Source organism: Polypterus senegalus, chromosome 1 (assembly GCF_016835505.1).
Source record: "Polypterus senegalus isolate Bchr_013 chromosome 1, ASM1683550v1, whole genome shotgun sequence".
Classification (NCBI taxonomy): Eukaryota; Metazoa; Chordata; class Cladistia; order Polypteriformes; family Polypteridae; genus Polypterus; species Polypterus senegalus.
In genome coordinates, this window is record NC_053154.1 from 66,081,724 (window position 1) to 66,096,046 (window position 14,323).

A 14,323-nucleotide genomic window follows, 5' to 3' on the forward strand; every position below is an offset into this window, starting at 1 on the left:
TAAAGTAACAATCTCAAACCTGGTTAAATGAAATCCGTGCTGCTGAAGCACATATTTCGCAACCCAATAAAAATGTCCCTCTGTCATGAACTCAGTGTAGGAAAATCTGGTTAGTTGCACAATCCGCCACATACTTCAAGCACAAAAAAAATGTGCCTGGGTTGAAAAATGCAGCTTAACACCGGGAAAGATGTTTGGTGGCTTACTTTAAGTCCTTTGAAACGTAGTGTGTTCACGCGCGTCCAGGACTTAAGAGGTCAGTCTAATTTAGCTTTCTTCACGATGACCAACCCGTCCGAGATGAAAGGATGAACGTTTTTAATTCGGTTAGTAGCAGGCTCCCATCCGTTCGGCGACACGCAGTGGAAGGCTGTTGCCATGTTTAATTATTCAGACGATTAAGACGCTCGAGTTTCAGCTTTCAATTAAACGTCTTTTATTAAGTTAAGAAAAGCCTCACGGGTTCTGCAGTATATACCCACCCTTTCTGTTGAACATTTCTTCCGCACTTAGTTTCCTTGTTGCAGGAAATCCTGTGAATATTTTCTTCTTTGATAGCGTACACTCACATATGAAAAACCGGTAGTGATCCACACTTTAAATATTTAATTTTCTAACAGTCGACGGGAAAAACGTGGAAAATTTGCAAGTTGGAGGAGAAGGTCGCGCACTTCAAATCTCTCCACATACTGACAAGTTGTAAAAAATGCTGACAGCAGCTGCAGAGGCGTGTCCCATTGGGTGTGTCTCACTCGCGCTCTCGCGTATCTCATTGGACGTCATAAAATAACCCCGCCTACTCTCCTGGGTGTGTACATCTGAAAGTTCGGCCGCGTTAGAAAGTCAAGCACTGATAGGGAGCCCGCGAGGGTAGATGCACGTTGGCGAATAGCTGTGGGTTCGTAGTTTGAGTTCGAGCAAAAGCCGAGTGACACGTCAAATGGAACTACCACGCACAGCCTCAGGAGCTCCGGTTAGCATTGGAGATTAAAGTAAGTCCCCGGCAGGAAATGCTTTTTTGTCTGTTGTGAAGACAGGCGTGGGATTCTTAAGATGAGCGGTTACTAAATATTCATCTCTCACGTTGAAGTCACGTTAGAAGGATGAGTAAAATTAGCCCCATTATTTTAAGAATGGATACCTCGGCTCTTCTTTCCCTATCACATTGCATGCCTAGTGTACCGTTACACTAAATTTGCTCAGTGTAAAAGAGCACAGAGAAACAATTACTTCAGAGATGGTGAGGAGACTCTAGACATTATGCCCGGTGCGCGTTTGGAAGGTAATGCTTCAGATACCATTTGCTGAAATCTTCAACAGTTAAGCGTACATAGTGATGTGTTCACCTGTTTCGAATCCAAAGATAGCGACAGCCTCTGAGCTCGAATGAGGGCTTAGAGCCAACATATTTTTAAAAGCAGCATTCGAGGTTTAGAACAACATTTATAAACAAAAGAATGAATGTATGGAAAATACTTATATATGATACAGCTCACAAATGTGTCTTGGGCAAAAAATGTTACGGAGTGGCTAGACATTGATTCACTTGCTGACACATAGACGGTCGAGCAGACCACACAGAGGTAAAGGACGTGCTATGACTGTAAGAAAAAATATGTATGTGTACCCAACTAAACCCTAGGTAGAGTCAAACGAACATAAAGCAATTTATATATATACGCGGAAAGGGAAAATATAAACTGTAGAGTACACTGACAGATGCGTAGTTATAATAGGGTGTAGAAGCACAGATACGTAGTTATAATAGGGTGTAGAAGCACAGATACGCTGACAACATGCTTCACATTTTAAAGTAGATACGTGTATGTATGAAATCATTTGTAACTGATTGTATATATATATATATATATATATATATATATATATATATATATATTCCTTTATTTTTTGAACCATCTTATTCTATTACTCAGTCATAGTGTGGCGTAAGCCTATTTGTATAGTCCAGGAAACGGGACAGAAATCAACCATAAACGGGACGCAAGTTACTCTGGAGGAAAATATTTTTCAGAGACACGTACTCGACACTAAATGGCACAGATTGAAAATACGTGAAGTTTTTTTCAACAAAACGAGTCGCATATCAGCTGATTACTGCTTAGTAGCTTAGGCACAGTTTTTATTTTTCAACTGGAAGTATATGTATTCAGTGTATGTGTGTCTGTTAGCATATACATAGCATACAGAGATTGGGGGATATGAGTGTGTATAGTTCTGAAACTGAACAAAGCAATGCATACATCCAAAATATTAAATGTAATATTTTAAATGAAAGAGAATGTTGGGGTGACTGAAGTGAGTAATCATAAAGAAATTAATATAAATAAGTAAAGCAGTAAGTTTGCTTTACATTAACATTCCACTTCCCCTGCCTCTACTACTCCCTCTTTCCTTCAATATTTCTGACTACACTACCGCATTACCAGTTTGCTTAGCTCACTATCTGATTCTACACTCAGTTTGGCTTTGGCAAGATACAGATTATATAAAATCTATCCTTGGACTTCTACAGCTGTCAGCACTTGGAAATATAACATCTATGATCCCCTCATCTTTTTAAAGAGTGTCAGGTGGGAACTACTCTTCACTGCTCCACAGTTACATTATAAATTGGGTTACTGTTCCCATCTTGCACCATTTGCATTGTGTTTTTTCTTCCACATCCTGTAGAGGCTGAAATTAGGTTAATTTAGGAATAAAAATCAGGTCAGTCTAAATTGGTTGTGTATGGGCCTTGATAGATTACAATAACATGGATAAGCAGGTAATGAAAATAGAAGGATTGTTATATATATTTAGATACAGCAGTAGACTCTCAATTGCACATGTACGATTCTATGTAAATAACTAACACGAGCTGTTGTAATATGAACTTGTGAAAAATGTGAGTAAAGTGGAAGACGTGTTTAAAAAGAACATAAAAAATTTTCACATATAAGAGGGCAGCCATTTGGACCATCAAACTTGTTTGGTTAGTTAGTAGTTAAATTGTTCCATTGTCTAATCCAGATACTTTTTATAGGTTCTCAAATTTTTATCTTGAACTGTATGACTTGCTAGTCATGTTTCAAATGACTATGTGTGTAAAAAACTGTTTCCTGGTCAGTCAGTCAGCCAGCCATTTTCTAACCTGCGGGGGTCTGCTGAACCTATTCAATCCAGCATAGGGCCAAGGCAGGAACAAACCCTGGACACGGCACCAGTCCATCATAGGACAAACACACACACACACACACACACACACATCCACTCTCTCCACACTGGTTTTAGTCATAACATGTTCCATTGTTTTACACCAGGGTTCTCTAAGACCTGACTCTGATGGATTAATTTTATTAACATCCTCAGAATTATGAACACCTAAATTTTGTCTCCTAATAGCGTTGTCTCTTTCAGACTAAAGAGGTTTAATTTCTATACCTTCTTAGTGTTGGACATACATTTTAATCCGAAGATTCATTTAGTTTCTTTGCACAGCTTTCTGAGTTAATATGCCATTTTTCTAGCATGGTGAACAAAACTGCACACAGTGTTCCAGATGTGACCTCACTTACACTTTACGTAATCTAATAATATTGTCCATTGCCTTATATTCAACACCTTTTACAAGGGGGAGTCAAGCTAAACTTCGACAATGGGATTTATTAGAAAATGGAACCAACCTTATCAAAACTGATAATGTCATTTCTCAGTGTAGTCTCCACCCTTCTCAATGCACTTGTGCCACCTGCCTGGAAGTGCCTGGATTCCAGCAGAATAAAACTTGTCGAACACTGCATGCCGAGGGGTACTACAGTCACTAGTGCAAGTTATTGTGACTTGCTGGAGACCAATGTGAAGCCTGCTATTCGATCCAAACAGCAGGGACTGCTGTCTCAAGGAGTCCTTTTGCTGCAAAACAATGCCCAGTCGCACAGTGCTAAGAACACCAAGACTTGTCTGGAAAAACTGAAGTTTGAGGTATTACCACATCCTCCTTATTCACCAGATTTGGCACCATGTGTTTTTCCCCTTTTTGGACTGCTAAAAAAACATCTGAATGGTTATGGGTGCAAGACAGATGACAATGTGAAAAAAGTGGAGCACGAGTGGTTGCGAGGACAAGACAAAACCTTTTATTCTGCAGGAATCCAGGCACTTCCAGGCAGATGGTTCAAGTGCATTGAGAAGTGTCAAGACTACATTGAAAAATGACATTATCAGTCTTGTTAAGCCCCCCCCCCTTGTATAATATGAACTCACATTTTATTTGTAATTTTAATGTTTCTTCAAGTTGATTAGAGTAATTATTTGAGTCAGTGTGAACTCCCTAATCACTTTAGGGATTTATTGCAGTATGAAAGTGTCCATATGTGTAAATATATTAACATTAATTCAGAACATACTTGCAGTAGTGCACCTTTTGCAGTGTCTGATGTAACTCAGATATACTTCACATATTGTCAGACCTATTTTATCCTTTCCAGAGTTGTTGGAGACTTAAGCCTAACTTAGGGGTTTCAGGTACATGTCAGGAAATGGCCCTGGATAGGGTGCCAATCCACCGCAGGATCAACTGACACACACATCATCCCATTCGCAGAAGGCCATTTTAGAGTTGAGTAACCTTAGTCTTTGGAAAGGAAACTGAAATACCTTGGAAAAAAATATTGTCAGACATGGGGAGAATGTGCATCGTCCACATAGATAATGAACAGCAGCACTCTGCCTAGTAAAATAAAAAATTGATGGTTTGTAATGTTTTTTACTAACAGTTTAAAGTTTGCAATGTAACCTTGGGGAAAACTGCATATCTCAGTGATCTGAGTGGTGGATATTTATGTACGCAATTCCTTATCAAGTAGCAGCCCTACTAAACATTAGCAATACCTGGGAAACCATTTTGGGAGCATTCACAACAAGCACAGCTATAATAGGCAGATTACAAACATCCTGTGTTGGCATTTAACTTACTTTGGGTAGAGGCAATGTAACTTTTACATGAGCTGCTTGAAACACAATAGTTAAAAACCTGCAAGTAAATAGCAACAGACATGTGGACAAAAACAGTCATGTTTTATTTGTATTTAGTTTTTCTGAAATATTTATCTATTCTAGCCTCTGATAAAACTTTTCAAATGTGATGATTTAATTATGTTTAAGAGGGCTGTGTATTCATTTGGATAGATGAACTCATTGTAACACTAATCAGGGCTTCTGCTGCCAAGTCCAAAATTTTTAATATATTTTTCTTTAAGAGAAGATGGATTTTTAATAAAATTTAGCTGCTTTCCTTGATTCTCTATATTAATTCACGAAATGTTAAAGGTCATCTTCCATTCTCAAATATCGGTCCCATTTCCTGTGTCTTTGTAGATAGAATATCAGCTTCATTGTTTCTCATAGATTAAGAATTAAATTGTTAAAAATTATGTAAAATATTTTATGGTTTACCTTTTTAAATGTAGGAAGTACTTTCAGAATCAGTGCTTGACTTCAAAGTAGGAATGTTATGCAGAAGGATGTTCTAAAGTGGTTAACCTGTCCTGTTGTACTCTAGAAATATGCTCTGCATTTTCTGACATGAATACTAATAATAAAAGGTGCAGATTCAGCCTTCCTCTTCTGAGTATGAAAGAAGGTTTGTGCTGGCAAAAAGTCTTTGTTTCCTTTAATGCCTTAATATGTTAAAAATGTTACGCCAGTGTTCAAAAGTGACATCAATGATGAATTTTAGTTCACTTTGGAAATTAGAATTTAAAATACAAATCATTCAAAATTGAAAGCACAAGTATTGACTTAAGCATAGTAAGTATTAAAATGAGCCCATATGTTGAAAAGGGCAAACTTCATCCCCTTTTATTACTATAAGATAAGCATGAAATACATTATTTATTATTTTAAACTGGAGTCCCTAAAGTAGGGATTTGTGTTTAAAGCTGGAGCTCTTTACAGGTGGATTTAATTCCAGCACCTGCTGGGCAGACTTGACGCTAAGGGCTTTTCTAATATCTGATATTAATTTGCCTGTAAAGCTAATCTTTATTTAGCTTTTTTTCCAGAGAACTACCTATATAAACTTTTACAAAAATGATTCAACAAAAGAAAATAATCATCATACTGTTAAAATAAAATGAGTTACAAAGCAGTCACCGTTACCTTAAATATTTTGATTTCTTTTTTTAACTTACAGGCTATACATCTTTGTTCACTGTTGTGGTTGTGTGTTCTGTGTTAGTGTTGGCTGTTCTTGCATTCTGGAATAAAATCTGTCAGGCATGTTGTTAACTGTTTTTTTGATTAAAGTTGTATGTGTGCTGTGATGTGTTTCACAGTAGAGTGTTATCCAGAAAGTATTAATACCATTCTTGCATGGGATGCCAGGATTGCCTACTGCTGCATTGTAAACCTAGTGTAAATTGGACCAAGAACGTTCCACTCATTTCTTTCTTTTACAGGGTTGTAGATTGTCAAGTACATCTGATTGCCAAGTACATCTAGGCTAGAATTGATTAAAATCGCCCACAATATCACTATGTCACCCTTTAAGTACAGCAGTCATCAAAAATGAATATTACATAGAGCCTAAGCCTGTTTTCTTTAGTTATTGTCTAGTAGCTTGAATAATGCACCTTCACTTGTATAGACAGGTTTTCAAAAGATCATAGCCTGTTGGGTTTGTGAATGCAGGTGTTGTAGATAATTATTCATTCAAGATATAACAAACATTTCATTCGGGATATAACAAACATAATATGTACATTGTAAATGGAATGCAGTACCTTATCACAAGTCTGACAGAGACATGTTGGAGGTATTGAGCAATGAGACAAATTATGTCAGCTCAATGAGTGTAGGTGAATTTCTGTTGGCTCATAACAGAGAATGTCCTATGTTTATTCTTTTGCTTACATTACTATGATGACATTGTCTTGGATCTGACAGAAACAATATTGTACTTTTGCCACAAATAGTCTACACAGTCCACTCCCAGTTTTAAAAATAGTATTAAAAGTATTGAGCATTCTTTTCTTGGTAGAAAACTGAGGCAGCTGTTCTGCAATTTGTGCAGGACCATATTTGTGCTTATGGTCTTGCAAATGTTTCCTCAGGTTGTTTCCATGTTGCTATTATTTCTCAAATGCTAGTAGTTTGCATTAAATTGGTATTCTGGGAAAAAAAGATTAATTAATTTCTGTTTATTTGTGTATAGTGCTCTTCACTTAGAGCACGATCAGAAAGCAGTAACAAGGTCATAGGTAAAATGCAATTACAAACAAGGTATTGGTGTCTCCATTGTAGTGTTTGATCAGAAGGTTCCTGAGATCTGAGGTCAGAGCTGCAGGAAGCAGCGCTCAGCAGCTGTATTAGCACAAAATCTAAGTCTAGGCTTACATTTTTTAACAACCATTAAAAATAAAACTTAAGCAGTTTGAAGTGTTTGTCACGGAAAAAGTTACTGGACTTTCTATTATTGTCTTGCTGTAATTTCCAGGCAGGAGTCCATTATGGATATACCACATTTAACACAGTCTGACTTTAAGAATGGAAATGTTTATACTAACTCAGTTTTTAATTAGTGGCTAATTTAATTAACTGATCAATTTTTATACCTTATTTTGCCTGGTCATGGTCAAGGGAACCCAGGGCTTGTCCTGGCAGCAACATAAAAAAGCATTTTCTTGCCCTGCCGCTTCTTTATAGTGCCCATTCACTTACAGCACCTTCATAGGGTCAGTTTTATGTAACTTGCATACCATGTCTCTCTGTTGTGGAATTCCTCAACAGACATCAGGAAAACATAAGTTTACCCTGCAGTGCAGTGCAAATTAAAACTGAATTGACCTCCAAGTGCTGTTAGGTTGCCATATATCACCTATTCCAATGCAATAAATTACGTAAAGTTCATTACACAGGTATGTTATTCATCTTCATACAGCATATTGTCTTGAAGTTAAATATTTCTTGTTTACAAATTTTGCTGTTTAGTAGGTACTACAGGTAAAAAAAGCAAGTGCTCCTGGATATGAGCCTGACAGTTATCTCAGATAGTTGGGAAGAGCTACTTTATGACTGCAGTTGTCACACTTTCTATTTACACTATAAAGTCTCACTTAGATATTATGCTTCTAGTAGCACTTCATCTAGATAGTATTACAGTGTAAATACTCATGATCCAGAGAGGTAAAATAGAGTTAAATTGTGAAGCTTGTAGTGGTCATCCATGGAAACATAAGTACAGCAAACAAGAAATATATGAAACTTACTTCCCCTCAAAATCTCAAGATGTCCTGTTCTGCAGTCAGCAGAGAACTGTCAGAAACCAACCATCTACATTCCAGGGATGTATTAACAGAAGTGGTCTTCTTGGAAGAGTTGCAACCAAAAAACTATTTATCTGAGGTTGAAATAAAGCCAAATAACTCCAAAAGATTGGGAGTTGCAGAAAAATGGAAAAGGGCTCTGGGCTGATGAGTCAAAATTTAACATTTTTGGCTCTAACAGAAGGCAGTTTTTCCATCTAAAAAGTTTTAGAATAGTACATTACATGATTGTGTGTTTGTAGGCAACAGTGAAGTATGGTGTAGGGTTGAGGCTGCATTTCTGCAAATATAGTTGGTGAATCGAACAAAATTAGTGACCCTTAATTGGTGACTTGAGATCATACAATTAAGCTGCAGCCATGTAACTACAAGTTGACTTCTAAAACCTGTATGCCACACTGTCATGAGCTTCAGAGGATATATAGAGAGTGTTGGTTGTGTTTACCTTTATAATGTGTTTTATTTTGACTATATTTTACTAGTTTCAATTTTACATTATCCTTAATATGTCAAATATTTCTTCATCATATTGTTATGTTTTATCTGATTTTTTCATATCATATGGTTCTGAAGCTTGGAAAGTAATTTGTGTGGTTGAAAATATATTCCATTTGCTGTGTTTTCTTTCCATTTATGAAAGATACTTTTATATACAGTATCTCTAGAAAACTTCACAGTAGAGTAGATAAAGTACCTTACACGCTAGTGCCTCCTTTAAATAGTTGAGAGCTACAGAACTGGAGTCACACAGGCCAATAGGCTTGGAGCCTGGCATATCTCCAGCCTTATTCTCCAGTCTGTCATTAATGCAGCTGGGGGAATGCACTTGTGTTTTTGTTTATGGTAGCCTGCCTCTTTAAATCCATTTCCTTTTTCAAGGTGTCGCAACAGATGGGGGTAGCACCATATTAGGGATGGCTATGGTTTAATGAATAAGCAAATGCCTGTTTGTAAAAAGCTCCTTTTTATAAATAATAGCAGACTGCCTATTATGCATTTAGGAGCATGAGACAGAAGTGATATGGAAATTTACCTGTACCTGTTTTCCCCAGAAAGAGGCAAAAACTTTTAAAAACATAGCCCACAAATGTTACAGCAATTTGTTTGTTTTGATCATAAAAGTCCTAATGCAGAACTGCTGCTAAAGTAGGCTTGCAGAGCAGTTCACCATTAAAAATATGTATTAGACAAAGATTTGTTGAATGGTTTACCCTTATCATAGTCAAAAGTATAGAATGGGAAAAGATTATTTATGCTGGTATACTCTCAGAAAAATGCTACATAAAATAAATATTGCCTGATAACTAGTTGGGTTTGTGACATATTCAGTCTTTTCATAAAAGAAAGCATCAAAAAGGTAAATCTTCAGTTTTTAAGTAAGGCACAGAGTATTTTCAAAGGACATAGATAATATTGTGGACAAATAGGGTTTGCATACCAGTGTCCCATGTTTGTGGTGAGTCACAAAGTGCCAAATGCTCTCATAGTAAATAAAGGTGCAAAGCACACGGGTTGCTGTTTTAAACATGGCTAACTTGACTTGTCCTCTTGTTTCATTCCTGCCAAATGTACATACTTGTATAGGGACATTTAAACAAGTTTAACAAGAAAATTTAAAAGGGAAAAACTGTATTATTTTTGACTGAATCTTGATAGGTAATAAAAAAATAAAATAATAATACAGACAAAAGGATAGAATTTTATCTTAGGCCCTGGCAGAGTTCCCCTTCTGGGCTATGGACTCCAAAAGCAAGTTCTACCAGAAATTATATGGTGTTTCCAATGAAACTGATAAAGCAATGATGGAACATGCTCACCTTTAAGAAGGTATTCTGGACTGTTCCCCAGGGCTGTAACCGTTCCCCTGGAGAATCAGTTATTGAATACAAAACCCTATATAACAGGAATCTATAACCTTTTAATTTCATATTCTGGCTCCTTTACCATCAAAAGTGGAGAGGGTACCACAGGTGCAGGTATACACATTGATGTTAACAGGTTTAAAGCAAAGTGTAACATTATCACATTCAGCATCCTTGAAATGAAGGATCTATTGAGTATGACTAAACAAAGCCAAATAATATTTATTAGTTTATTGGTCCTTATAATAATCCTGAAAGGACTGATAAACCTGAGGGCTAGCTTCTGTGATAGAACCATCAGTCTAATGTCTCTAATACAGTAGAGAGACTCCTGTGTAGCTTGATATTTAGAATATCTTTCAGGCTTTAATCATTGAATTTTTTAACAGAGCAGCCAGTTTTCTTCATGTTCTTGTATACTCTAGACTGCCCATATTATTTAGGATCTGCAATACTAGAAATCATATTGGATGCTAATAAACCTGACAAAAAGGGGGGTCTATAAACTGATAGTCCATTACCCCATAACAGGGATGGCTGGATGTTACTGAATGAACTGGAGAAATCAAAAAAACATTATCCGCACAGTGCTACCAGCTTTGTCCAGATGAGAATAAGCTTAGTGGAGCAGGCAGATAATTGCATCCTCCACTCCAATACAGTACAGTACAGCAACAGCACATTATGTAACCTTAGATTCAGACTGAACAGGTAGCAGAGAACACCACAAAGTTGGTCAGCACAGGCCTTAAGAACTCTAGGACTGACTCCTTCTGGTTCCGCATGTTTTCCTGTGTGTAACCTCCTCAGTTGTCTCTTTACTTGTTCTTTAGTTATGGACAGCCAATACTGATGGTGAGAAGTGGACTCATTGCTGGCCATTTCAGTTTATGTGGGAGCTATTGATGTAGTAGGGATGATGTGGTAAGACTGGTCATTGGAAGAATGTGGCAGTGGGAGGGAAAAGCTATTAAAAATTGGTTCAAGGGGTTAGCTTTGTTCACATCCCCTTCTAGCACCTATGCCCTGGATTGCTTGAGTCTAGTAATTATGCCCAGTCCATTTCAGACATCTTCCATGCTATTCTTAGTGAGTTTGTTTTCTATTTTAGCTTTGTAAACTTTCTTTCCTTCCCTCAGCTTTTTCTTAAGCACTTGCTGTCTGTCCTTCAGAACCCCTTTGTTGTTGGATTTAAATTCTGTCTTTTTCTCATTCAGGAGACCATAATCTTGGAATTGTTTGAAAGCAACATGCTATGTTTAAGGTACTACAGTGTAGACATAAAAGTTAACATTGTCTGTGAGTCAGTTACTGAGTCCCTCATTATCATCTCTGTATGACTAACGCATCAATTCCTAGTCGTCATTTGGAAGCTGTCATTCAGAACCATTTCAGCCTCAAGACTCCACTTTATCATTATCCTGTTGGTAATGGGTTGCTGTCTAATAACAGCTTGTAGCTGGGAATAAGATGAATCAGGTTGTGGTGAAATCTGCCCAATGGAGGCAGTAGTTTACACTAAAAGGCATCTTTAACAGTTGAATAAAACAGGTCCAGTTTGTTATTTCCTCGATTGGAACAAAACACCAACTGATAAAAATATATTATTGTTCATTCCATAGTCACATGGTTGAAGTCACCACATATTCTGCCAAGCAAGTCATCATTATAGTATTGAGGACAGAATGAATAATTTCCATTGCTAAGTTCCCATTTGGATAGGGAGGAATATAAATATTAATAAGGATAATGTAATTCTCTCTGCTTAAATAATGTGGACGAATCACAGAATATTTTTACATGTACAGTAAAACCTCTATTATCTGTCAGTCTCCATTAACCGTCAGGGCCAAAAAAAAAAAAACATTGCACATGCCAGCGTGTACTTGTTACTGAACTACTACTGCCGTGCAGTACGCTGTGAGCTGTGCACATTAGAATAACCGTCCCTTGTGCTAGCACATAGTGTTCTTTCCCAGCACCACAGTATCAGTTACGTACCTTCAGTTTTAATAGCATTTTGTAGTTTTTCTCATTTGTTATAATTGATCTTCCATACATTGTTATGACTGATAAACATATGAATGCGGTATTGGAATTGTCAAAAAAATGTAAATTATTAAACATTTATGAAATGGCGAAAGTCCTTAAAGTATTGCTTCAGTTTACAGAGTAGGAACAACAACAGTGAACGATATAAAGCATGATGCCGAAAAATATATCAAAAATGTAAAGCACCGATGGCAATGTTATTCTGTATTAATGTTAATGTTCTTATGTATTGTAATTTTCTTTTTAAATTCTGTTATATTATGTTTTGTTAACATATTGTAATGTGCAGGGAGCTTGTGATGTGCTGTGTGGGAGCAGAAAGGGTGGAATAAATGCTGTAAGTGATGGGACTGGGTGAAGGGCTTTTGTTCTTTAAGGGGCTAACATGCCTCTTAGGAGATGAGTGACTGGAGAAGTTAGGAGAAAAAGTAAGGTGCAGCGGAAGGAAGTTTTAAGCAGGGAGTTAGGAGTCAATAAGCGGGAGTGTTTGTGGTATAGAGAACAAAAGAATGTAAGTGGCAGGAGATAAACTGATTGGTAGGAAATGCTTTCTTTTATTGTTTTGGAGGTGTGTTCCATAACCCAGATAAACAGAGTATAAGACAGGTCACCGTTTGTTATGGAACTAAGACTCCAAGTAAAACTCCTGTATCTCTGAGTTGTGTTTACTTATTACGCTGGTCATTACAGTATTATATGAATTTATTTAATTTTGGTAATACAATGTTATATTTTGTTTTGTAAATAAATATGACTATTTTCTAATCTACAGTATATCATTTTAAAGTACCTGTTCTGTTATCTGTCACAGCCTCGGTCCCAATCGCTGACTGGTAATCAAGGTTTTACTATACCTCAATGCAACATACATATGTGTATCTTGAGAAATTTAAACAAACAGTTGTACGCTGTCTAATCAAACCTTTTAAATTTGAAATATTTTCATTTTTACTTTTGGTTGACAACCCTACTGAAAAATAAGAATTCATACAGCATAAAGATAATAGTATATACAAATGTGTTAAGATTATGCTCTATTAATATTCCCAGAGAATAGCGATATACTTGAAATCATTTTTTTCCCCTTTTCTTTATTAGGTTCAGAAGAATGTATTACATTGTGTATGGTGCAGATCACTTCAACATATAATAATTGCTATAATTTTCCATTTTCAAATAAAATTTATCATCATCTCCAAGCCATCTAAAGGACCATGAAATAGGATAATGTGTTGGGTTGTCAGTCAAAGTATTGAAACATTTAAGACAGGGGCGTCAAACTCAAGGCCTGCAGGCTGGATCCTGCCCATGGATTTTTTAATGCATATACAAAACATCTTACATACGGCCAGTGATGATGGGTTGGTTTCCTCAAAAGATACCCTTTAATGTTGCTTTATATATTAATTGGATCTACATATAATTTTACTGCATTTCATTTACACCATCTATTCAAATACATTTTCCACATACAGTCTCACATTTCCAAATACAGTCTCCGATTGTGTTTGCTGGTGCAGCACAGCGCATCATGGCTGAACTAAAATAAGGTGACCATCCGTCCCCGTTTTCTGGGGACAGTCCCCGTTTTTGGACAACTGTCCCCACTCAGAAACATGTCCCCGTTTTGTCCCCGGTTTAAGATTTCGTCCCTGGTTTCAGCTGGTTCACTTTTTTGAATGTATCTCATCACCAGGATAATTTGAACTCGGCGCGCATGTGCGGTGTTTTGACAGAGGTTATGCTTTACTGCATTCCTGCAACTTTGGCGAGAAATCACGTGATAAGCTTTCGTTTTGTATGTAGTCTATGCTCCTCTAGCACCCCCATCCCCCCATGTCCCCAGATTGGCCCAAAAAATTCTGGTCACCTTAACTACAAGTCAAGTCAAGTCAGGTAGGGGAGCATATACTGGTACAGTGCGTTGCCGCACCCACTACACAATAAAACAACTCGGGATCCTGGTTGGCAACCCCCCAGGCAGACACGCGGTCCAGTCCCACCCTCCAGAAATGACCCTCTATCTGCTGCAGCCAGGTGTTACGTGTGCGACCCCTTGGTCTGGTCCAGCCACTCAGTTCCTCA

At 37.2% G+C, this 14,323-nt stretch overlaps 1 protein-coding gene across 8 annotated transcripts in view; it reads left to right on the plus strand.

Annotated features, from left to right (window-relative positions):
- Nucleotides 1-862: 862 nt before the first annotated feature.
- Nucleotides 863-14,323, plus strand: part of LOC120526805 (F-actin-monooxygenase MICAL2-like) — a 346,702-nt gene continuing 333,241 nt past the window's right edge. For all 8 annotated transcript variants that reach the window (XM_039749949.1, XM_039749960.1, XM_039749956.1 and 5 more), the window contains exon 1: nucleotides 863-992. The gene's annotated coding sequence lies outside the window, so the exon portion shown is untranslated. The remainder of the gene's footprint in view (nucleotides 993-14,323) is intronic.